Source organism: Bos indicus, chromosome 27, assembly GCF_029378745.1.
Source record: "Bos indicus isolate NIAB-ARS_2022 breed Sahiwal x Tharparkar chromosome 27, NIAB-ARS_B.indTharparkar_mat_pri_1.0, whole genome shotgun sequence".
In the NCBI taxonomy this organism is placed as follows: Eukaryota; Metazoa; Chordata; class Mammalia; order Artiodactyla; family Bovidae; genus Bos; species Bos indicus.
The window spans coordinates 35,029,330-35,055,188 of NC_091786.1; the positions used below are offsets into that span (position 1 = coordinate 35,029,330).

General features: G+C 39.1%; 1 long non-coding RNA gene across 3 annotated transcripts in view; it reads left to right on the top strand.

The window, feature by feature from the left end:
* LOC139180128 (uncharacterized) overlaps positions 1 to 13,452 on the top strand; it is a 42,958-nt gene extending 29,506 nt beyond the window's left edge. For all 3 annotated transcript variants that reach the window (XR_011564440.1, XR_011564442.1, XR_011564441.1), the window contains one exon: positions 13,284 to 13,452. This is a non-coding gene — a long non-coding RNA (uncharacterized lncRNA). The remainder of the gene's footprint in view (positions 1 to 13,283) is intronic.
* The last annotated feature ends 12,407 nt before the right edge of the window (positions 13,453 to 25,859 follow it).

The window sequence follows — 25,859 nt, forward strand, 5'->3', positions numbered from 1 at the left end:
GGAGGCCTGGCATGCTGCAGCTCATGAGGTCTCAAAGAGTCAGACACGACTGAGTAACTGAACTGAACTGAACTAGTTTCGTAGTTTTGTGGACAGACTTCCTTGGATAATTCCACATTTATCCGCACTTTCTACTCTCACCCTTTCAGCTCTTCCTGTTTTTCCTTCATACTCTGAGGCTGCATCTCCTCTGGAGCATTGTGCATGGGTGCATGTTAAGTCACTTCAATCGTGTCCGACTCTTTGTGTCTCCACAGACCATAGGCCTCCAGGTTCCTCTGTCCATGGGATTTTCCAGGCAGGAATGCTGGAGTGGTGCCAGGGTCCAGCCCCGGTGGATCCAGGGAAATTCGAAGGAGAGACAGCATTGGCGAATACACTGGCTTTAATTAAATATTAATTAGAGATATAAAGAGTAATAGAATGAGAATAGCTCAGTGGGAAAATTCAGTGGAGAAAAGAGGCTGAATGACTTGGTTTACGTGAAAAGCTAATAAAATTCCAAGGCAAGGAATTTACGTCACCTACATAGGCCACAGGCATCCTCCCGTTCTCCCGAAGGAGAGGAGACACTAAGGCCTCCCTGGTCAGATCTTAGAAGCCCAGACATAGTTAGTAGGCTTGACGAGCCTCCACGCCCCAGATGGGAATTCTGCCAGAAGATGAGAGAAAGAATGGCATGGGGAGACCAGTCTTTCTAAGAACTGATCCCATTTTTTATTTTTCCAGGGTCTGTTTTTATACACTGAGATGTTATATAAAAGTCACGCGGGATCAGCAGTCCTGACTTTTATTAAAGTCAGGTGCTTCATACAAATGTATACAGAGGTCTTAGGGGCGTTACATCATCTTCTGGCCAGGGGGCCTGCTGACAATTTATGACCCTCTCCTTGTGACAGCGGTCAGTCAACCAGAACACTTATTTCTCCAGGGGTGATTATTCTTAAAACAGATGCCACCTTCCAAAGGTACCAGATAAAGTTACATTCCTATAGGGTGAGGGTGTAGTGGGTTTTAATTAAGGAAAGAATTTGCTTAGCCTAAGGTCTAACGTGATTAATATCAAAGGTTAATACTTATTTCTTCTATATATTCATTAATGTTTATAAGGGCAGGGGATGTGGAGACTTAGCAGCAAACATTGGCTCAACAAATGAAAAACCCTTCACCAATACAATTTCTAATCAGCCCACTATACTATACTAATAGTTTTCTAACTTCTCTAAAGAACCTGTTTTTAGAAGGTTTAAAGCATCTCGTGCCTCTCACGGTTGGGAGGCTGTGAACAATCACATGTGGCTGGACAAGCCTGTCAGGCAGGCTAGAGAACCTTCAGAGGAATTTCTAGGTTGAAACACTCCTGTCATGCCCAGGAATTATTATTAACTGGAGCTCTAAGTTAACTCCTTCTCTGAAAGAGGTGGTGGGGGACAGGCCCCCGTAAAGTCAGAGGTGTAGGTGAGCACAAAGCAGTAAAGTAGGCAGACTCTGGTTTTGGGGATAGATGCTCGAGAATTTCCAGGGGGACTCCTGAGGCTCAATCCCGCCTTTGTGTATGCCGAGCCTCCTTCCTTATGACATTTGCCATGGGCGGAGTTCCTCACGCTGGCTCCTGGCAGAGTGGGTTGCCGTTTCTTCCTCCGGGGGATCTTCTTAACCCAGGGACCAAACCCACATGCCTATGTCTCCTGCACTGCAGGTGGATTCTTTACCACAAGTACCCCTTGGGAAGCTAACCGACTAGTCTCTCTCCTTTGCCACTGTGTTCCTGTGGTTGCTTTCTCACTTCATTTCATCCAACAATGACCTTCATTTTATTTCAGAATCCCAGGAAGTCTTTTAATTTCTTATCTTCTACTTGTTTTCTTTCTGACTTTACTCTTATTTATTGGAAAAGTGGAGGCTGTTTTGGGTGCAAGTCTGTGAGTTTGAGTTGGAATCACACTATGTTTATTTTAAAAATTCATCAAGGATATACTTTTTTTAATGTTATTCCACAGTGTTCAATTGTTTACAAAAACGTTAAAAAATAAAGGCTTCTTTACCACGTGCTCATGAAATGTGGGTCCTTTGTAAAAATCAGTCAATCAATCCTCCAATTAAAATAAATAAATTTAAATTTAAAAAAAAGGAAAAGAAGAAAAAGAGATTTTATTTCTTATCTATCAACATGAAGAGTACGTCTTCCTTGTCAATTGTAATAAAAACTATAAATGCTATACTTCTAAATTTAACACTATATATATATATATTAATACTATGCATCTTATATTGTTCACTATATACTAAGTGAACACTATATTACATGAATATAGGCATTATTCCAGCAATGCAAGTTGTGCAATATTGGTTGTGATAGAAGGCATCCTTGAATTCTTTATTTATAAGGCAGAACAGGAGTTTATCAAACTGACTGTAGTTCCTGTAAGTAGGTGAGAGATGTTTAGAACATCTCATTCATTTTCAACTGAAAAATAAAAAAATGTCTGAGGTGTGCAATTGTCCAAAAATGGACAAGCTAAGCAATGACTAAATAAATAAAATTAGCTGTCTTTTCCTTATCCATTCTTAAACATGGAACTGTATGTAAATATGCTTACATAATCCAAGCTTTTCTTCTCAGGGAATATTTTTTTAGTTATACCAAGAATTTTTTTTTTTTAAACATGATGTAGTTTCTTCTGGGACACTATTAGTGTCTCTTTTTTATTTTTTTATTATTTTTATTTTTTTTAATTTTATTATTAACAATATTGTATTAGTTTTGCCAAATATCGTAATGAATCTGCCACAGGTATACCTGTGTTCCCCATCCTGAACCCTCCTCCCTCCTCCCTCCCCATACCATCCCTCTGGGTCGTCCCAGTGCACCAGCCCCAAGCATCCAGCATCGTGCATCGAACCTGGACTGGCGACTTGTTTCATACATGATATTATACATGTTTCAATGCCATTCTCCCAAATCTCCCCACCCCCTCCCTCTCCCACAGAGTCCATAAGACTGATCTATACATCAGTGTCTCTTTTGCTGTCTCGTACACAGGGTTATTGTTACCATCTTTCTAAATTCCATATATATGCGTTAGTATACTGTATTGGTGTTTTTCTTTCTGGCTTACTTTACTCTGTATAATAGGTTCCAGTTTCATCCATCTCATTAGAACTGACTCAAATGTTTTCTTTTTAATGGCTGAGTGATACTCCATTGTGTATATGTACCACAGCTTTCTTATCCATTCATCTGCTGATGGGCATCTAGGTTGCTTCCATGTCTTGGCTATTATAAACAGTGCTGCGATGAACATTGGGGTACACGTGTCTCTTTCCCTTCTGGTTTCCTCAGTGTGTAGTGTCTCTTTTTTAAAAAAGAGAAAGAGCGTATGTATTGGTTAATATTCAAAACACCATCCCAACCACTGACCAAAGCTAAGTATTTTCATAGTGTCCTTTGCTTTTCCTGTCCTTGCAGAAGAGCCAGTTACAAATTTATCTGTTTATTTGAAAGAAATTATATCAGGAACATGATTCTTAACATTTCTTGACTTGTTTTTTTCCTACAAACAATCCAGGGAAGTAGGACTGATTTATTATTTCCTCAGTACTAGAATGAAAATTGTATTGTGGACAGGTAATGCTGGTTTATCCAACATTTTGTTATCCTTGCTGGCTTCTTCAGAGCACTTTCAGTTTATGAACAAGTTGATATTTGTTCTTTCTTTAATTAGCAATGGTGACAGAAAATATTGATATTTCTATACTACTGATCAAATAGTATTCTATCAGATACTTCAGAAAATCTATCAGATAGTCTTAGTTGATTCTCCCGAAGATGTTCACATTAAATTGAAATTTAGATAAACATATATTAGCATAGAGTCTACAGAAAAATCAGGGTAAATCCATAAATAATTAAACTAATATATTATATTTAGTGAGCACTTACTATGTACCAGACACCACTTTTGTTCCTTTATGAGCAACGAGCAATTTCATCTTCATAACCTATGTATTCATTTGCTCAGTTGTGTCCAACTCTTTGCAGCCCCGTGAATGGTAGCCCAAGAGGTTCCTCTGCCCATAGAATTTTCCCATGGGAGGCAAGAATACTGGAGTGGGGTCCTATTTCCTACTCTAAGGGATCTTTCTGACCCAGGTATCAAATCCAACCCTCTTGTATCTCCTATATTGGCAGGAAGAGCCTTTACCACCAGCACAATTGCAAATTCAAAGATGGATAAACTGAGGTATAAGGGGATTAAATAACTTTCTCAAGGTTACCTTTGCTAATGAAAAAGATAAGAGATATACTCATTAAAACTGGGAAAAAATGTAAGTGACAAGAACACTGGTTTTGAGCATTTATCATTGGGCTCTCTGAGTCAAGTAGTTCTTACACTGAATATTGGCTCTGTCAGTCAGTGAAGGAATGACCTTAAACTTGTACATTTAATTCTCATCAATTTTAAAATGAGGATAAAAATATCTCCTTCAAATGTATATATGTGTATATATTATAAAATATATCAGTTCATTTCAGTCGCTCAGTCAAAAATTGAGTCATGTCCGACTCTTTGTGACCCCATGGACTACAGCATGCTAGGCTTCCCTATCCATCACCGACTCCTGGAGCTTACTCAAACACATGTCCATCGAGTCAGTGGTAACATCCAACCATCTCATCCTCTGTCGTCCCCTTCTCCTCCCACCTTCAATCTTTCTCAGCATCAGCATCTTTTCAAATGAGTCATTTCTTCACATCAGGTGGCCAAAGTATTGGAGCTTCAGCATCAGTCCTTCCAATGAATATTCAGGGCTGATTTCCTTTAGGATGGACTGGTCTGATCTCTGCAGTCCAAGGGACTCTCATGAGTCTTCTCCAACATCACAGTTCAAAAGCGTCAATTTTTCAGCACTTAGCCTTCTTTATGCACCAACTCCGACATCCTTACATGAATATTGGAAAACCACAGCTTTGACTACACAGACCTTTGTCAGCAAAGTGATGTCTCTGCTTTCCAATATGCTATCCAGGTTTTTCATGGCATTCCTTCCAAGGAGTAAGTGCCTTTGAATTTCATGGCTGAAGTCACCATCCACAGTGATTTTGGAGCTCAAGAAAATAAAATCTGTCACTGCTTCCACTTTTCCCCCTTCTTTTTGCCATGGAGTGATGGGAGCAGATGCTATGATCTTAGTTTTTTGAATTTGGGGTTTCAAGTCAGCTTTTTTACTTTCCTCTTTCACCCTCATCAAGAGATTTTCTTTTTTAGTTCCTCTTACTTTCTACCATTAGAGTGGTATCATTGGCATATCTGAGGTCCTTGATATTTCTGCCCACGATCTTGATTCCAGCTTGTGATTCATCCCACCTGGCACATCCCCAAGAAAAAAAAAATGCAACAAGGCAAAATGACTGTTTGAAGAGGCCTTACAAATAACTGAGAAAAGAAGAGAAGCCAAAGGCAAAGGAGAAAGGGAAACATATACTGATCTGTATACAGAGTTACAAGAATATCAAGGAGAGATTAAAAAAAAAAAAAAAAGCCTTCTTAAATGAACAATGCAAAGAAATAGAGGAAAACAACAGAATGGAAAAGACTAGAGATCTCTTCAAAGGGAATATTTCATGCAAAGATGGACACAAAAAGGACAGAAACAGTAAGGACCTAACAGAAGTCGAAGAGATTAAGAAGAGGTGGCAAGAATACACAGAAGAACTGTACAAAAAAGATCTGAATGACCTGGATAACTACAGCGGCGTGGTCACTCAACTAGATCCAGACATCCTGGAGTGTGAAGTCAAGTAGGCCTTGGGAAGTATAACTATGAATAAAGCTAGTGGAGGTGATGGAATTCCAGCTGAGCTATTTCAAATCCTGAAAGATGATGCTGTTAAATTGCTGCACACAATATGCCAGCAAATTTGGAAAACTCAGCAGTGGCCACAGGACTGGAAAAGGTCAGTTTTCATTCCAATCCCAAAGAAGGGCAACGCTAAAGAATGTTCAAACTACCTTACATTGTGATCATTTCACATGCTAGCAAGGTGCTCAAAATCCTCCAACTAGGCTTCAATAGTATGTGAACCAAGAACTTCCAGATGTTCAAGCTGGATTTAAAAAAGGCAGAGGAACCAGAGATCAAATTGTCAACTTCCTCTGGATTATAGAAAAAGCAAGGGAATTCCAGAAAAACATCTAGTTCTGCTTTATTGACTATGCTAAAGCCTTTGATGGTGTAGATCACAAACTGGAAATTTCTTTAAGAAATGGCAACAACAGACCACCTTACCTGACTCCTTGAGAAACCTATATGTAGGTCAAGAAGCAACAGTTAGTACTGGACATGGAACAATAAACTGATTCAAAATTAGGAAAGAAATACTTCAGGGCTGTATATTGTCACCCTGCTTATTCAATTTCTATGCAGAGTGATAGTGAAGTTGCTCAGTTGTGTCCGACTCTTTGCAACCCCATGGACAGTGACCAACCAAGCTCCTCCATCCATGGGATTTTCCAGGCAAGAATACTGGAGTGGGTTGCCATTTCCTTCTCCAGGGGATCTTCCTGACCAGGGATCGAACCCAGGTTTCCCGCATTGTAGGCAGACGCTTTACCATCTGAGCCACCAGGGAAGGCCAGAGTATCTCATGCAAAATGCTGGACTGGATGAAGCACAAGGTGGAATCAAGATTGCCAGGAGAAATATCAATAATCTAAGATATGCAGATGACACTTCCCTAATGGCAGAAAGCAAAGAGGAACTAAAGAGCCTCTTGATGAAGGTGAAAGAGGAGAGTGAATAAGCTGGCTTAAAATTCAACATTAAAAAAAAAAAAAAAAATAAGATCATGGCATCTGGTCCCATCCCTTCATAGAAAATAGATGGGGAAAATAAATAGGGACAGAATAGGAACAGACTTTTTTCCCCTCTTGGGCTCCAAAATCACAGTGGACAGGGACGGCAGCCATGAAATTAAAGTAGCTTGCCCTTTGGAAGAAAAGCTATGACAAACCTAGACAGCATATTAAAAATCAGAGACATTACTTTGCCAACAAATGTCCGTATAGTCAAAGCTTTGGTTTTTCCAGTAGTCATGTATGGATGTGAGAGTTGGACCATAAAGAAAGCTGAGTGCAGAAGAATTGATGCTTTTGTATTGTGCTGTAGAAGACTCTTGAGAGTCCCTTGGACAGCAAGGAGGGCAAACCAGTCAACCTTAAAGGAAATCAACCCTGAATATACATTGGAAGGGCTGAAGCTGAAGCTGAAGCTCCAATACTTTGGCCACCTGATGTGAAGAGCTGTCTCATTAGAAAAGACCCTGATGCTGGCAAAGACTGAGGGTAGGAGGAGAAGGGGGAGACAGAGGGTGAGATGGTTGGTGGCATCACCGATTGAATGGATATGAGTTTGAGCAAACTCTCGGAGTTGGTGATGGACAGGGAAGTTCGGCATGCTGCAGTCCTTAGGGTTGCAAGTCAGAGATGTTTGAGCAACTGTAGAACAATAATTCTGCATATAAGTTAGCTAAACAGGGTGACAATATACAGCTTTGTCTTACTCCTTTCCCAATTTTGAACCACTCAGTTGTTGCATGTCCTCTTCTAACTGTTACTTCTTGCTTGCATACAGGTTTCTCAGGGAACAGATAAGGTGGTCTGGTACTCTGATCTCCTTTAGAATTTTTCACAGTTTGTTGTGATCCACACAAAGACTTTATCATAGTAAATGAAGCAGAAGTAGATGTAGATGTTTTTCTACAACTCCCTTGCTTTCTCCATGATCCAGTTAATGGTTCCAATTTTATCTCTGGTTCCTCTGCCTCTTCAAAACCCAGGTTGTACATCTGAAAGTTCTCTGTTCATGTGCTGCTGAAGCCTAGTTTTAAGGATTTTGAGCATAACTTTAATAGCATGTGGGCTTCCCAAGTGGCACAGTTGGTTAAGAATCTGCTTGCATTGCTGGAGATGTAAAAGTTGACGGTTCAATTCCTGGGTCAGGAAGATTTCCTGGAGAAGAAAATGGCAACCCACTCTAGTATTCTTGCCTGGAAACTTTCTCAGACAGGGAAGCCTGGCAGGCTTCAATCCATGTGGTCACAAAGAGTCGAACATGGCTGAGTACACATGCACGCACCTTATTAGCATTTGAAAAGAGCACAGTTGTTTGGAAGTCTGAACATTCTTTGGCATTGCCATTCTTTGGGATTGGAAAGAAAAGTGACCTTTTCCAGTCCTGTGGCCACTGCTGAGTTTTCCAATTTGGCTGGTATATTGAGTGCAGCACTTTAGCAGCAGCATCTTTTAGGATTTGAAATAGTTCCCAGGTAGAATTTTATCACCTCCACTAGCTTTGTTCATAGTAATGCTTCCTAAGGCCCACTTAACTTAACACTCCAGATTGTTCAGCTCTGGGTGAGTGACCACACCATGGTGGCTATCTGGGTCATTAAGACCTCTCTTTCATAGTTTTTTGTATATTCTTGTAACTTCTTAATCTCTTCTGCTTCTATTAGGTCCTTACCACTTCTGTCCTTTATCGTGCCCATCCTTCAGTGAAATGTTCCCTTGATATCTCCACTTTTCTTGAAGAGATCTCTAGTCCTTCTCATTCTAAGGCCTTCTTATCTCATGTGCTATTCTCTGCATTCTGTTGAGTATATCTTTGTCATTTCCCTTGCCCTTCACTTCTCTTCTTTCCTCAGCTATTTGTAAAGCCTCCGTAGACAACCACGTTGCCTCCTGTGATGAAAAGGACTTTTTTTTTTTTTTGGTATTAGTTCTAGAAGGTCTTCATGGAACTGGTCTACTTCAGCTTCTTCAGCATCAGTGGCTGGGGCATAGACTTGAATTACTGTGACGTTGAATGGTTTGCTTTGGAAGTGAACTGAGATCATTCTGTTGTTTTTGAGATTGCACCCAAGTACTGAATTTTGGTCTCTTTTGTTGACTATGAGGGCCACTCCATTTCTTCTAAGGGATTCTTGCCTACAGTGATAAATACCATGGCCATCTGAATTGAATTTGCCCATTCTTGTCCATTTTAGTTCACTGATTCGTAAGATGTTGATTTTTCACTCTTTCCATCTCATGCTTGATCATGTCCATGTCATGGAACTAACATTCCAGACTCTATGCAGTATTGTTCCTTACCGCATTGGACTTTACTTTCACCACCAGGCACATTCACTACTGACTGTCATTTCTGCTTTGGCCCAGTCACTTCATTCTTTCTGAAGCTATTAGTAATTGCCTTCCACTCTTCTGCAGTAGCATACTGACAACTTCTGACCTGAGGGGCTCACTTTCCAGTGTCATATCTTTTCACCTTTTTGTACTGTTCATGACGTCCTCTGGCAAGAATACTAGAGTGGGTTGCCATTTCCTCCTCCAGTGGAGCACAATTTGTCAGAACTCTTCACTGTGACCCACCCATCTTGGGTGGCCCTGCACAGCATGGCTCATAGCTTTATTGAGTTATGGAAACCCTTTCACCACAACAAGGCTATGATCCATGAAGGGATATTTAGTGATTACACATATATAAGTATTGCTTATAATGGAGTGTATGTGTACTGATAAATATTTGGACACTCACATAACATATATATATTACACATATTACTTTTAATCTAGTATTTTATGGGAGCAGAGCTTCCTGGTCATTCTGATTTGCATCTGTGAACAGCTTCAATGTGTTTCCCTGCTCGTCTCTTCCATACTGTATTTGAAAAGTTTTCTATTGATAGACTTTCAGATAATGTTAAATTTTTACTTACATGAACCAAGAAACTTCCAGATATTCAAGCTGGATTTAGAAAATGCAGAGAAACCAGATATCAAATTGCCAACATCCACTAGATCAGAGAATAAGCAAGGAATTCCCGAAAAGCATCTACTTCTGCTTCATTGACAATGCTAAAGGCTTTGACAGTGTTCTTAAAGAAATGGGAATACCAGACCACCTTACCTGCCTCCTAAGAAACTTGTATGCAGGTCAACAAGCAACAGTTTATTCAACATAGTTCTGGAAGTTTTGGCCACAGCAATCAGAGCAGAAAAAGAAATAAAAGGAATCCAAATTGGAAAATAAGAAGTAAAACTCTCACTGTTTGCAGATGACATGATCCTCTACATAGAAAACCCTAAAGACTCCACCAGAAAATTACTAGAACTAATCAATGACTATAGTAAAGCTGCAGGATATAAAATCAACACACAGAAATCCCTTGCATTCCTATACACTAATAATGAGAAAACAGAAAGAGAAATTAGGGAAACAATTCCATTCACCATTGCAACGGAAAGAATAAAATACTTAGGAATATATCTACCTAGAGAAACTAAAGACCTATACATAGAAAACTATAAAACACTAGTGAAGGAAATCAAAGAGGACACTAATAGATGGAGAAATATACCATGTTCATGGATTGGAAGAATCAATATAGTGAAAATGAGTATACTACCCAAAGCAATTTATAGATTCAATGCAATCCCTATCAAGCTACCAACAGTATTCTTCACAGAGCTAGAACAAATAATTTCACAATTTGTATGGAAATACAAAAAACCTCAAATAGCCAAAGCGATCTTGAGAAAGAAGAATGGAACTGGAGGAATCAACCTACCTGACTTCAGGCTCTACTACAAAGCCACAGTTATCAAGACAGTATGGTACTGGCACAAAGACAGAAATATAGATCAATGGAACAAAATAGAAAGCCCAGAGATAAATCCACGCACATATGGACACCTTATCTTTGACAAAGGAGGCAAGAATATACAATGGATTAAAGACAATCTCTTTAACAAGTGGTGCTGGGAAAACTGGTCAACCACTTGTAAAAGAATGAAACTAGAACACTTTCTAACACCATACACAAAAATAAACTCAAAATGGATTAAAGATCTAAACGTTAGACCAGAAACTATAAAACTCCTAGAGGAGAACATAGGCAAAACACTCTCTGACATACATCACAGCAGGATCCTCTATGACCGACCTCCCAGAATATTGGAAATAAAAGCAAAAATAAACAAATGGGACCTAATTAACCTTAAAAGTTTCTGCACATCAAAGGAAACTATAAGCAAGGTGAAAAGACAGCCTTCAGAATGGGAGAAAATAATAGCAAATGAAGCAACTGACAAACAACTAATCTCAAAAATATACAAGCAACTCCTACAGCTCAACTCCAGAAAAATAAACGACCCAATCAAAAAATGGGCCAAAGAACTAAATAGACATTTCTCCAAAGAAGACATACAGATGGCTAACAAACACATGAAAAGATGCTCAACATCATTCATTATCAGAAAAATGCAAATCAAAACCACAATGAGGTACCATCTCACACCAGTCAGAATGGCTGCGATCCAAAAGTCTACAAATAATAAATGCTGGAGAGGGTGTGGAGAAAAGGGAACCCTCTTAACACTGTTGGTGGGAATGCAAACTAGTACAGCCACTGTGGATAACAGTGTGGAGATTCCTTAAAAAACTGGAAATAGAACTGCCTTATGATCCAGCAATCCCACTGCTGGGCATACACACTGAGGAAACCAGAAGGGAAAGAGACATGTGTACCCCAATGTTCATCACAGCACTGTTTATAATAGTCAGGACATGGAAGCAACCTAGATGTCCATCAGCAGATGAATGGATAAGAAAGCTGTGGTACATATACACAATGGAGTATTACTCAGCCATTAAAAAGAATACATTTGAATCAGTTCTAATGAGGTGGATGAAACTGGAGCCTATTATACAGAGTGAAGTAAGCCAGAAAGAAAAACACCAATACAGTATACTAACGCATATATATGGAATTTAGAAAGATGATAAAAATAACCCGGTGTATGAGACAGCAAAAGAGACACTGATGTATAGAACAGTCTTATGGACTCTGTGGGAGAGGGAGAGGGTGGGAAGATTTAGGAGAATGGCATTGAAACATGTAAAATATCATGTATGAAACGAGTTGCTAGTCCAGGTTCGATGCACGATGCTGGATGCTTGGGGCTGGTGCACTGGGACGACCCAGGGGGATGGTGTGGGGAGGGAGGAGGGAGGAGGGTTCGGGATGGGGAACACATGTATACCTGTGGCGGATTCATTTTGATATTTGGCAAAACTAATACAGTTATGTAAAGTTTAAAAATAAGATAAAATGAAAAATGAAAAAAAATAAATTGAAACAAGCAACAGTTAGAACTGGACATGGAACATATATGTATATATATGTGTATATGTATATGATATATACATATATGTATATATATGTATGTGTCTCATATATATGTGTGTGTATGTATATACATATATATATACATATATGTGTATATATATGTCTGTCTCATTTACACATGTTTTACATGGGTCAAAGAAAGTCATGTACAAGGAAACAGAGAGGAAAAGAGCAATGCTTTTTGTGATGAAGGAAATAATTACTACTTTTTCTGTTTCTATCTACAGAGGAAGAGAACTTCCAACAGTCCTCTGTGCATTTCTGATAGGGTCCTACATATACATGTTCAAAACAAACTCCTTCTTCACCGCCTTCCACTTCAGCACTCCAAAACCAAACTGGTTGTCACCCGCTGTACAGTATGTCAGTAGTAAAATGTATCACTATCCATTGTGTCAGAATGCTTATGTCTTTTGTTGCTGCTGTTCAGACACTAAGTCGTTTCCGACACTTTGCCACCTCATGGACTGCAGCATGCGAGGTTTCCCTGTCCTTCACTGTCTCCCAAAATGGTGTTCGCCTTTTTTATGGTCCAACTCTCACATCTGTACATGACTACCAAAGAAACCATAACATTGACTATATGGACCTTTGTCGGCAAAGAGATGTTTTTGCTTTTTAATACACTGGGTAGGTTTTTTTATACAGCATTACCTTTTAATGTGGCTATCACCAATGATTCAGGAAAAAATTAAAACAAAAAAAAACTTGGGTTTAGAAACTGTGGAGTACAGGCATAGATTGTGACATTATAAGCTGTCTTATTATACTAGTTTATTAAAATACCTGTAGACATGACTGAGCGACTTCACTTTCACTTTCATGCGTTGAAGAAGGAGATGGCAATCCACTCCAGTATTCTTGCCCGGAAAATCCCAGGGACAGGGGAGGGTGGTGGGCTGCCGTCTTTGGGGTCGCACAGAGTCCGACACGACTGAAGCGACTTAGCAGCAGCAGCAGTGTAGTAAAATTACACAGCTTTTATTAACAATTAAAATGTAGCATTTCAATTTTCCTGTGTTTCTTTTAGAACTGTGGCTAAGCAATATTGTCAAAAGCCATACCGTGGAGAAAAGATATACCAAGAAACTCACCATTAACCGACCTGATTCAAGAAGGAAAAAATCTGTTTTTAATCCCCTTTTGTGATGGATTAAAACTTCAGTCTCACAAAGCAAAAATAAATCCTGTGAGTGCAAGTATGCAGGCTTGTGTCTATTGATTCTGTTTTCAAACCCAATTTCATATGCCCAATGCACAATGAGACCAAGCAAACCGAAATGTCTGAGGAGTTTGGATCAGTGAAAGGTTTATTGCAGGCTAATGCAAGGGGGAGGGTGGCTCCTGACCCTGAAAACTCTGAATTACTCAAAAGGTTTCAGCAAAGCACTTTTAAAGGCAAGGTGAGAGAGGTTGATTGTTGAAAACTTTTTGGCGTTGAAATCTTTTATTTTTGCAGCTACCCACCTAGGTCAGTTGAGGATGTTCCTGTAAATCTCCACCAAGACAAATGTTGTTTCTTGTTCTGCAAATTTTTATCCATATGTGAATGGACTCTTAAAGGTCAGAGCCTTGAGAATAAACTGTCCTGTGTATTTCAGGCTACAGGCAACAGAACATGAAGTTGAAAGTGAAAGCAACAGGTCTAACCCGTAGTCAGATGTATTCTTCCCTATTACAATTTTACTTACAAATTCTAGAATGAATTAGAAAATTAAAAAGATAACTGGGCACTGAAAAATGGATTAGTATGTGTAATAATGGTGAAAAAGTTGAAATGTGTTGAGCAAGGTGATGCTCCCAAGTCTCCATCACTTACTGGCTCTGTACCAAAATAAACCTAAATTCTTTAGTTTCCTTAACTATAAAATGAGTAAAATAGAACTATATCTAGTTCATAAGTATATTATGAGACTTTGAGGTAATTTAAAGAGCATTTAGCCATAATGCAAAGAACATGTTTTTCACATTTTATTTTTAGCAGTACCAATAAGGTACGGGTATATTTTGTAGTTGAAAAAGATTTCTGCCTCAAATAATGGCATATGGTGCTACCATCACATGATGCACAGGATGTGGAAGGCAAAGTACACTTTAAAAATATTATTTATTTTAATTGGAGGATAATTACAATATTGTGATGGTTTTTGCCATTCATCAACATGAATCAGCCATAGGTATGCATGTGCCCCCCACCTCATCCTGCACCTTCCTTCCACCTTCCTCCCCACCCTATCCCTCTGGGATGTCGCAGAGCACCAGCTTTGGGCACCCTGATTCATGCATCAAACTTGCCCTGGTCATCTATTTTACATATGATAATGTACATGTTTCAGTGCTATTCTCTCATGTCATCCCACTCTTGCCTTCTCCCACTGAGTACAAAAATCTGTTCCATATGTCTGTGTCTCTTTTGCTGCCCTGCATGTAGGATCATTGGTACCATCTTTCTAAATTCCATATATTTGCATTAATGTATAGTATTTGTCTTTCTCTTTCTTACTTCATTCTGTATAATAGACTCCAGATTCATCCATCCACCTCATTAGAAACTATCCATTTTTGTTTGCCAACAATAGGATAAATGAAAGGATGGATGCTAAAAGAAATGCGTTATTGGTTTGTTTCCTGTAGAGTTCATAGCAAATATAGTTATAAAGTCTATCATGGAGTTTAACATACAAAAGCAATCAGTATAGTAAAACATTAATGGAATGAAGGAAAAGAATCACATGATCATCTCAATGATGCAAAAAAGGCATTTGACAAAATGTGACACACTTTCATGATACAATTATACTGCCTTATTTCCAAAAATATAATTTCCCTGATTAAAAGGATTAATTATTGTTGTCATGCTGTTGCAACTATCATGTAGCTACTAATAAAAAGAAATAGATTCTTGAAAATATGTACCAATCACTAAATCACACCAATAAACTGAGGTCCATCTGTTATCTTCATTTCCAGTTCAGAGGAGTGTTCTATATGCAGATATGAGGCAACTTGTACACTTAATTGTTTGGTTATTTGTTTTTTTATTAAGGTGAAATTCATGTAGAATAAGATTAATCATGTCTAAGTAACAAATTCTGTGGCACCTAGGACATTCACATCGTTGTACAACTGCTACTTCTATGAAGTTCCAAAACATTTCCATCATTCCAAAACAAAATGCCAAACCTATTAAACAATCTCGTCCAACTCTGTCCTCCTACTATTAACCGCACCTGGCAAACACTAATCTGCATTCTGTTTCTATGAATAAAGTTATTATAGATAAATAATAAAAATAATTAAAAATATATTTTGTGTCTGGTTTCTTTCACTTAACATAATGTTTTAGAGGTTTGCCTACTTCAGAGCATGTATCAGAATTTTCATTTCTTTTTATGACTGATTAATGCTCCCCTTATACCACATATATATGCCATAATTAGTTTATTGGTTTGTACTCTGGTAGGCATTCGAATGGTTTCCATCTTCTAGCTATTGTGAGCAGTGCTGCTGTGAATATGGGTTTATATGTATATGTTTGAGTGCGCCCTAGTTTGCCGTGCTCAGTCTCTGAGTCATGTCCATCTCTCTGCAACTCCAGCCTACCAGGATTCTCTGTCCTTGTGATTTTCCAGGCAAGAATACTAGAGTGAGTTGCCATTTCCTCCTCCAGGACATCTTCCTGACCCAGGGATCAAACCCATGTGTGAAGCCATATGTCTGAGTGCCTGTTTTTGATTCTTTTGAGGTTATGCTTGGAATTGTTGGGTTGCATGGTAATTCCATATTTAACTTTTTGAGAAACACCCAAACACTTTTCCACTTTTCCACTGTGGCTGAACCATTTTATATCCCCAATGGTACTATGTGAGGGTCTCAAGCTAGCCTACACATGCTTCTTTTTTTCTTTTATTATAGCTATTCTGGTGGATATGGATTGGTACCTCATATGGTTCTGATTGGGCTTCCCTGCAAGAATCCGTCTGCAATGCAAGAGACCCCAGTTCGATTCCTGGGTTGGGAAGATCCCCTGGAGAAGGGATAGACTACCCATTCCAGTATTCTTGGGCTTCCCTGGTGATTTAGATGGTAAAGAATCTGACTGCAATGAGGGAGACTTGAGTTTGATGCCTTGGAGGAGGACAAGGCTACCCACTCCAGTATTCTTGCTGGGAGAATCTCCATGGACAGAGGTACCTGGCCAGCTACAGTCCATGGGATTGCAAAGAGTCAGACATAACTGAGCAACTAAGCACAGAATATGGTTCTGATTAGCATTTCCCTAATGAGTAAATGTTGAGCACCTATTCATGTGCATAGTTAGGCATTTTTATATCTTCTCTAGAAAATTATCTACTCATTCCTTTCAGCATTTTTAGTAGGGTTGTTTCATTGTTACAGGTTTTTTAAATATCCTGTATACTATATAAATATTGTATATATATATTTTCTACCATTCTATGGATATCTTTTCATATTCTTGATGACAAAGATGTTTATATAAAAGCAAGAACCTCATGGGGAAAAAAAAATGAAGACAAAGGACCAAAATTTGAAAGCTGGAAAATTGATAGATGATTTAGTAAATACAAAAATTTGGATCAGGAGCCTGTAGAAGCAGTCAAAAAACTTGGAGAACCATGAAATGTTCAAGGATTTGCCACATTGATTACATTGGTAATAGAAGTAAATGTGGATCTAATAGAAGTTTGTTTAAAAACCTGTTTCTTCCCCTGGTACTTCTCAAACTGAGAATGCCCCTTCTTTGCTCTAAATGAACACTTGGAGAACCATTCTCTGGAAAGGGAAAATGAAAATTCTCAGGACTCAGGGACCCATGCAGTATCATATCTGAAATACAGAAATTAAGTTTTAAAATGTCTTATTCCCCAGTACTACATCCAATTCTACTTTTCAAGCCAGGTACAAGAATGCTGTTCTGAAAACCTTACAGCCCGAGAGAAAATATGTTAAGATGGTGACATCTGAGGTCATCCAATGAAAGAATACAGAAAAATAACTCCACAGTGAAGCATTAAATTAGGAAGCTTCAACCATGTGCACTTAAAATGAATGTTTGTAATGCCTCATTTTAAGTGATTGAAATGATTTTATTTCTATACAGTACCAAAGAACAACCTGAAAATGAAGTTAAGGAAACAATTCCCATCTAAAAATGAAATTAAGGAAATATTTCCAATTATAAAATACTTTAGGATGAGTTTAACAAAATGTATACACCAAATAATATATATACTGAAATATACAAAATATATACATTGAAAACTAGATAATATTTCTCTTTAACATAAAAATGTATACATTCTATTGAGGAAAACACAACTAAAGGTTACCAAAAAAATGACAAATTGGAGGAACTAACAGCTCTTACAAACTCAAGAACAGGCAAGAACAGTAATGGGGATTGATCAAAGAAATAATATAAATAATGTAATGATTCATTTTTAATCACAAGCAGATAATTAGGAATGATAAGATATCTGAGCAAAGCACTGACTATGACAAAAAGAGATGAAGATAAAGAAGAAACTTAAGTGAAAGACAAATCTACAGAGCTGAAGAAAGAAAGGAGGGAACAAAATTACCCATCGGTCTTCAAAGAAACAAAGTATTGCACCTGGTGATATGATCAGGCTCCCCTTTTTTTAAGTTCTGTATGGCACCCCACCCCGGCACTCTTGCCTGGAAAATCCCATGGATGGAGGAGCTTGGAAGGCTGCAGTCCATGGGGTCTCTGAGGGTCGGACACGACCGAGCGACTTCACTTTCACTTTTCACTTTCATGCACTGGAGAAGGAAATGGCAACCCACTCCAGTGTTCTTGCCTGGAGAATCCCAGGGATGGGGGAGCCTGATGGGCTGCCGTCTATGGGGTTGCACACAGTTGGACATGACTGAAGTGACTCATCAGCAAATACACTTTAAATTGTTGCTCTGTGGTTACCTTGAGGCTTACATAAAATACCTCATAGACAAGGCAGTCCATTTTATGCTGAGAGCAACATATCTTTGTTCACTCATAAAGACTCCACCATTGTACTCCTTTCCTTTTATATTTTCAGTGTCACTATTTACTTCTTTTTATGCTGTGAGTGTATAAACTATAGTAGCTATAGCTATTTTAAATACTTTTTTCTTTCACCCTATACTACAGTTAAGTGGCTGACACATCATTTTAATAAAGAATAACAATTTCTAATTCTTTTTACCTTTACCAGAGTGTTGTCTATTTGGCATATTGTTGTTGTTGCTGTTTTTCCTGAGTAGCATCTTTTTGTTTAAGCTTGAAGAACTTCTTTTAGCATTTCTTACAAGATCAGCCTAATGGTGATGAACTTTGTCAGGTTTTATTTGTCTGGAAAAATGTTTATTTATTCATATCTGAGGGATAAATCTGCTGAATACATTGGCTGGCAAATCTCATATTTCAACCCTTTGACTAAGTCATTCCACTCTCTCCTGGTCTATAGTTTCTACTGAGACATCTGCTTATAGCCTGGTTGGGGTTTCATTGTAAGTTACTTCATTTTTTTCTGCATTTCAGATTATTTATTTTTGACGATTTCATACAATGAGTCTTACAGAAGGTCTTTTTGCGTTAATCTGCCCTGTTGTCTGTACTTTCTATTGCATTCTTCATCTTATTTCTTGAATTCTTCAGCTTGATTGTTTCTGTTTTTTCCTTTTTAATAATTTTAATTTTTGGTAAATAACTCTTTCTGTTAAATAATTTTATTCCTAAATTCAATGAACTGTCTTTCTGGATTTTCTTGCAACTCATTGAATTTCTTCATGACAGCTATTTTTGATTCTTTAGCAGTTAGCTCAGCAATCCTCAATTTTTTGAGCATCAGGGACCAGTTTTCTGGAAGAAAACCACTCACCTCCTGCTGTGAGGCTGAGTTTCTAACAGGCCAGGGACAATACTGGTCCATCCATGGCCAGGGATTTGGTCCTCCTGTGTTATATCACAATATTCCATGTATTTGAATTCAGTTTCTGGAGAATTATTATTTTGTTTTAGTGATACCATATTTCTTTGACTTTTCATATTGTTTGATGATTTGAGCTTCTGTTTTCTCACTTGATGTAGCCTGACACCCTCCTTAATTAAAAATTTATGTTCACTTTTGCTATCAGGTGGCTCAGTGGGAAAGAAATGGCAGGAGACACAGGTTCTATCCCTAGATAAGGAAGAACCCCTGGAGAAGAAAATAGCAACCCCATTCCAGTATTCTTTCCAGGATGATCCCATGGACAGAGGAGCCTGGTGGGCTATAGTCCATGGGGTCGCAAAGAGCTGGATACACGTGAGCACATTGTTTCTTACAGTTTAACAGAATGGCATTTAGAACTCTTTTCTTATTCCAGGAGGTGGCACTAAAGCTCAAGTTTGTAACTTCTTCTGCAGGAGCTGGCTTTTAGGATGTGTTGGAGCGTGCATGAGGACCTGGCATCAGAGTGGGAGGTTTGGGCTAGAGCCTCAGATTCTGGAGATGCTCATGGCTTAGTGGAAAGAACTTCAGCTGGAGATACTTTGTGGCTGTGCTCCCTGCTGAAATCCCATAGTAGATGGCAGGAAAGCTATTTCTTCAATGCCCATTGATATTCCTGTCTGCTCTCTCCTCTTCTTTCTCTCTCCCACCAGTCACAGAGGTCCCTAATCACAAATCTGGATGCTGCTAGAGAGAAACAGGTCCCTCCAGCTGCAATTCCCATTACTGAGAAGCAGAGTGGTCCCTCATTATTTTCATCTTACACCTCTTCTGCCAAAAAAGGCACCTCTGATGCTCCCCAAAACCCACACTTTGGGCATCAGTCTGGAGCAGAGACACACTAGAAGAGCTCCTCCACTTTATTGGCCTTAATACTCATTTGTATCCCACTCTGATGGTGTTCCATACCCCACTGTCCAGTCAAGGTAGACAAAAAAATAGAAATCCGGATCTCAAAGAGATATTGCACTTCCAGCATTGTTTTTCTTTCTCAAGACCATTTCTGAATATTCCTTTGTGGTTCCATAAAATTGTTAGCATTGTTTTTTTCTCTTAAAACTGCTATTGAAAATCTTATAGTAATTGCTATGGATCTGTAGATTTATTTGTGTATTATAGACATTTTAGCGGCGCTTATGGAGAAGGCAATGGCAAGCCACTCCAGTACTCCTGCCTGGAAAATCCCATGGACGGAGGAGCCTGGTAAGCTGCAGTCCATGGGGTCGCTACGAGTCGGTCGCGACTGAGCGACTTCACTTTCACTTTTTACTTTCATGCATTGGAGAAGGAAATGGCAACCCACTCCACTGTTCTTGCCTGGAGAATCCCAGGGAGGGGGGAGCCTGGTGGGCTGCCATCTATGGGGTCGCACAGAGTCAGACACAACTGACGCGACTTAGCAGCAGCAGCAGCAGCACTTAAGTCTTCTAATCCATGAAAACAGGACAGCATTCCATTTGTGTCTTCTAAAAATCTTTTTGCTAATATTTATAGTTTTTAATATATAAGACTTTCACTTCCCTAGTTAAGTTCATTTCTATGTATTTTATTCTTAAATTTCATATTTAGATTGTTCTCTATCAATATATAGAGGTTAAACTGATCTTTGTATATTGATTTTGTACTCTGAAACTTTGGCCAATTCATTTATTGTGACAGATTTTTGTGAAACCTGTAGGGTTTTCTATGCATCAGATCATGTCATCAGTGAACAAAAATAATTTTGCTTTCTTATATTCTATTTGGATGCCTTTAAAAAAGTTAATTTATTTATTTTAATTGGAGGATAATTACTTTACAATATTGTAGTGGTTTTTGCCATACATTGACATGAATCAGCCATGGGTGTACATGTAACCCCCCTCCTGAACCCCCCTCCCACCTCCCTCCCCATCCCATCCCTCAGGGTCATCCCAGTGCACCAGCCCTGAGCACCCTTCTCATGCATTGAACCTGGACTGGCGATCTATTTCACGTATGGTAATATACATGTTTCAATGCTGTTCTCTCAAATCATCCCACTCTCACCTTCTCCACAGAGTCCAAAAGTCTGTTCTTTATCTCTGTGTCTCTTTTGCTGTCTCACATATAGGGTCATCATTACCATCTTTCTAAATTCCATTTATATGCATTAATACACTGTACTGGTGTTTTTCTTTCTGACTTACTTCACTCTGTATAATCGGCATCAGTTTCATCCACCTCACTAGAACTGATTCAGATGCATTTTTTTTAATGGCTAAGTAATATTCCACTGTGTATATGTATTACAGCTTTCTTATCCGTTTGTCTTCTGATGGACTTCTAGGTTGCTTCCATGTCCTGGCTATTGTAAACAGTGCTGCGATGACCATTGGGGTACACGTGTATCTTTCAATTCTGGTTTCCTTGGTGTATATGCCTGGCAGTGGGATTGCTGGGCTGTCACCCTGTTTATTTAACTTATATGCAGAGTACATCATGAGAAACGCTGGACTGGAAGAAACACAAGCTGGAATCAAGATTTCTGGGAGAAATATCAATAACCTCAGATATGCAGATGACACCACCCTTATGGCAGAAAGTGAAGAGGAACTCAAAAGCCTCTTGATGAAAGTGAAAGTAGAGAGTTAAAAGTTGGCTTAAAGCTCAACATTCAGAAAATGAAGATCATGGCATCTGGTCCCACCACTTCATGGGATATAGATGGGGAAACAGTGGAAACAGTGTCAGACTTTATTTTTCTGGGCTCCAAAATCACTACAGATGGTGACTGCAGCCATGAAATTAAAAGACGCTTACTCCTTGGAAAGAAAGTTACGACTAACCTAGATAGCATATTCAAAAGCAGAGACACTACTTTGCCAACAAAGGTTCATCTAGTCAAGGCTATGGTTTTTCCTGTGGTCATGTATGGATGTGAGAGTTGGACTGTGAAGAAGGCTGAGCACTGAAGAATTGATGCTTTTTAACTGTGGTGCTGGAGAAGACTCTTGAGAGTCCCTTGGACTACAAGGAGATCCAACCAGTCCATTCTGAAGGAGATCAGCCCTGGGATTTCTTTGGAAGGACTGATGCTAAAGCTGAAACTCCAGTACTTTGGCCACCTCATGCGAAGAGCTGACTCATTGGAAAAGACTCTGATGCTGGAAGGGATTGGGGGCAGGAGAAGAAGGGGACGACAGAGGATGAGATGGCTGGATGGCATCACTGACTCGATGGACATGAGTCTGGGTGAACTCTGGGAGTTGGTGATGGACAGGGAGGCCTGGTGTGCTGCGATTCATGGGGTCGCAAAAAGTCAGACACGACTGAGCGACTGATCTGATCTTGCATGAAATGTTCCCTTGGTTTCTCTAATTTTCTTGATGATATCTCTAGTCTTTCCCATTCTATTGCTTTCCTCTATTTCTTTGCATTGATCACCGAGGAAGGCTTTCTTATCTCTCCTTGCTACATCACTTCATGGCAAATAGATGGGAAAACAGTGGAAACAGTGGCTGACTTTATTTTTGGGGGGCTCCAAAATCACTTCAAATGGTGACTGCAGCCATGAAATTAAAAGATGCATACTCCTTGGAAGGAAAGTTATGACCAACCTAGACAGCATTTTAAAAAACAGAGACATTACTATGCTAACAAAGGTCCGTCTAGTCAAGGCTATGGTTTTTCCAGTAGTCATGTATCAATATGAGAGTTGGACTGTAAAGAAAGCTAAGTGCCAATGAACTGATACTTTTGAACTGTGGTTTTGGGGAAGAGTCTTGAGAGCTTCCCTGGTGGCTCAGATGGTAAAGCGTCTGCCTGCAATGCAAGAGACCCAGGTTCGATCCCTGGGTTGGTAAGATCCCCTGGAGAAGGAAATGGCAACCCACTCCAGTACTCTTGCCTGGAAAATTCCATGGACGGAGGAGCCTGGTAGGCTACAGTCCATGGGGTTGCAGAGTCAGATACGACTGAGCGACTTCACTTCACTTCACTTCACTTGAGAATCCCTTAGACTGCAAGGAGATCCAACCAGTCCATCCTAAAGGAGATCAGTCCTGAGTGTCCATTGGAAGGACTAATGCTAAAGCTGAAACTCTAATATTTTGGCCACCTCATGCGAAGAGTTGATTCATTGGAAAAAACTCTGATGATGGGAGGGATTGGGGGCAGGAGGAGAAGGGGACGACAGAGGATGAGATACAAGGATGGCATCACTGACTCAATGGACATGAGTTTGAGTAAACTCCGGAAGTTGGTGATGGACAGGGAGGCCCTGGCGTGCTATGATTTTGGGGGTCACAAAGAGTGGTACACAACTGAGCGACTGAACTGAACTGGGAGAAATATCAACAATCTTAGATATGCAAATAATACCACTTTAATGGCAGAAAGTGAAGAGCTAAAGACCCTCCTGATGAGAGTGGAAGAAGAGAGTGAAAAAGCTGGCCTAACTCAACATTCAAAAAACTAAGATAATGGTGTCTGGTACCATCACTCCATGGCAAACAGATGGGGAAATAGTGACAGACTTTGTTTTCTTGGGCTCCAAAATCACTGTGGATGGTCACTGCAGCCATGAAATTAAAAGACAGTTGCTCTTTCAAAGAAAAGCTCTGACAAACCTAGACAGCATATTCAAAAGCAGAGACATCATTTTGTCAATAAAGGTCCATATTATCAAAGCTATGGTTTTTCCAGTAGTCATGTACGGATGTAAGAGTTGGGCCATGAAGAAGGCTGAGAGCCAAAGAATTGAAAAAGAGTCAACTTGTGGTGAAGCCATGAATATGATAGGCTAGCATCATATTTTTTTGTTTGTAATTGTTTTCCCTTGGATCTGATTTCAGCAGTCTTAGTCTCATGAACCGTTCATCTTTATTTTTATTTTCTATTGAAGTGTAGTTGGCTTACAATGTTGTGTTAATTTCTGTTGTACAGCAGCATTCTTGTTTAAAAAATATTCTTTTCTGTTGTGGTTTATCAAAGGAAAGTGACTGTAGTTCCCTGTGCTTTACAGTAAAACGCTGTTGCTTAACCGTTATCTCTATTAAAGCTTACATGTGCTAACGCTAATCTCCACTCCATCCCTCCTCCAACCACCTCCCCCGCTACTTTGGCGATCAGAAGTCTGTTCTCTGTCTGTGAGTCTGTTTCTGTTTCATAGGTAGGTTCATTTGCGTCATAGTTTAGATTCCACATATAAGCGATATCATATTTGTCATTATCTTTCTAAATTCACTTAGTGTGATCATCTGTAGATGCATGTATGTTGCTGCAAATGGCATTATTTTGCTCTTTATTTTGGCTGAGTGGTATTCCATCGTACCATGTCTTCTTTATCCATTCATCTGTCAATGAACAGTTACGTTGCTCTTTCCATGTCTTGGCTATTGTGAACAGCACTGCCATGAACACAAGGGTACACGTATCTTTTTGAATTAGAGTTTTGTCTGGAAATATGCCCAGAAGTGGGATTGCTGGATTATATGGCAACTCTATTTTTAGTTTTCTGAGGAACCTGCTACTCTTTTGCATATTAACTGTCCCAATTTACATTCCTACCAGCAGTGTAGGAGGACAAATTTTAAAGAAGGATAGCCATTTGTGTTCTCTTGGCTGTTTAATTTTAGTTTCAATTTCCGTTACCTTTACAATAAAGGAAACCTATTCTTGCAAAACTACATCGTTATCAAAAGCCATCATGTAATTAGGAAGAATAGTGTTTATCAAAAGCCATCACGTGATTAGAAAGAATACTTTGAGAACCATTCTAGAATGGAGTCATTCCAAGGCAATGTATTGTTAAAATCTGTTGTAAGTACTGAAACCTGGATGACAACATTGCATTGTCTGTTAATGTACTGAACACTCACTTCTTTTTTCTCCTTTTGACCATCATAATGAACAGGATGGCTTCTTCTCTTGCTTCAGCTTTGTGTATAAGATCAACCGATTTTATACGTAAGTGACCACAGACCTCCAGACACCCTGAAAACCTTTACCAAATGCAACCTTAATTTGCATTTTGAAAGAACTATTTTCAAGATAGATTTTTATAATTTATTTCAACTTTAAGCATATTCTAGAGTCTCCAAATGTGGACTATTGCCTTACTAGTCCCTTAGAGATCATATACAGTAGAGATGCAAGAAAATTTTTCCACAGTTGGGGAGGGAGAGGGTGGAAAAAATTGAGATAGTAGCATTGAAATATTAACATATCCACTACCAGGGTAAAATAGATAGCTAGTGGGAACCAGATGTATAGCACAGGGAGCTCAAGCCAGTGTTCTGTGATGATCTAGAGGGATGAGATGGGGGGTGGGTTGGGAAGGAGGCTCAAGAGGGAGGGGATATATGTATACACATAGCTGATTCACATTGTTGTGTGGCAGAAACCAGCACAATATTGTAAAGCAACTACCTTCCAATTAAAAATTTTTTTAAAAGAACAGTAGTGAGAACACATGGAATCAGGTAAGAAACATGGGACTAGAGGGGTGAAGAGATGCTATGCTTCTAAATTCTTCATGTGCTTGCATTTTTCCTTTTTTCTTTTTTCTATTTCAGAGGCACTAACTCTGGGTACCAAAAATTTTTTTTCCTGGCTGCTGAAACAAGACACTA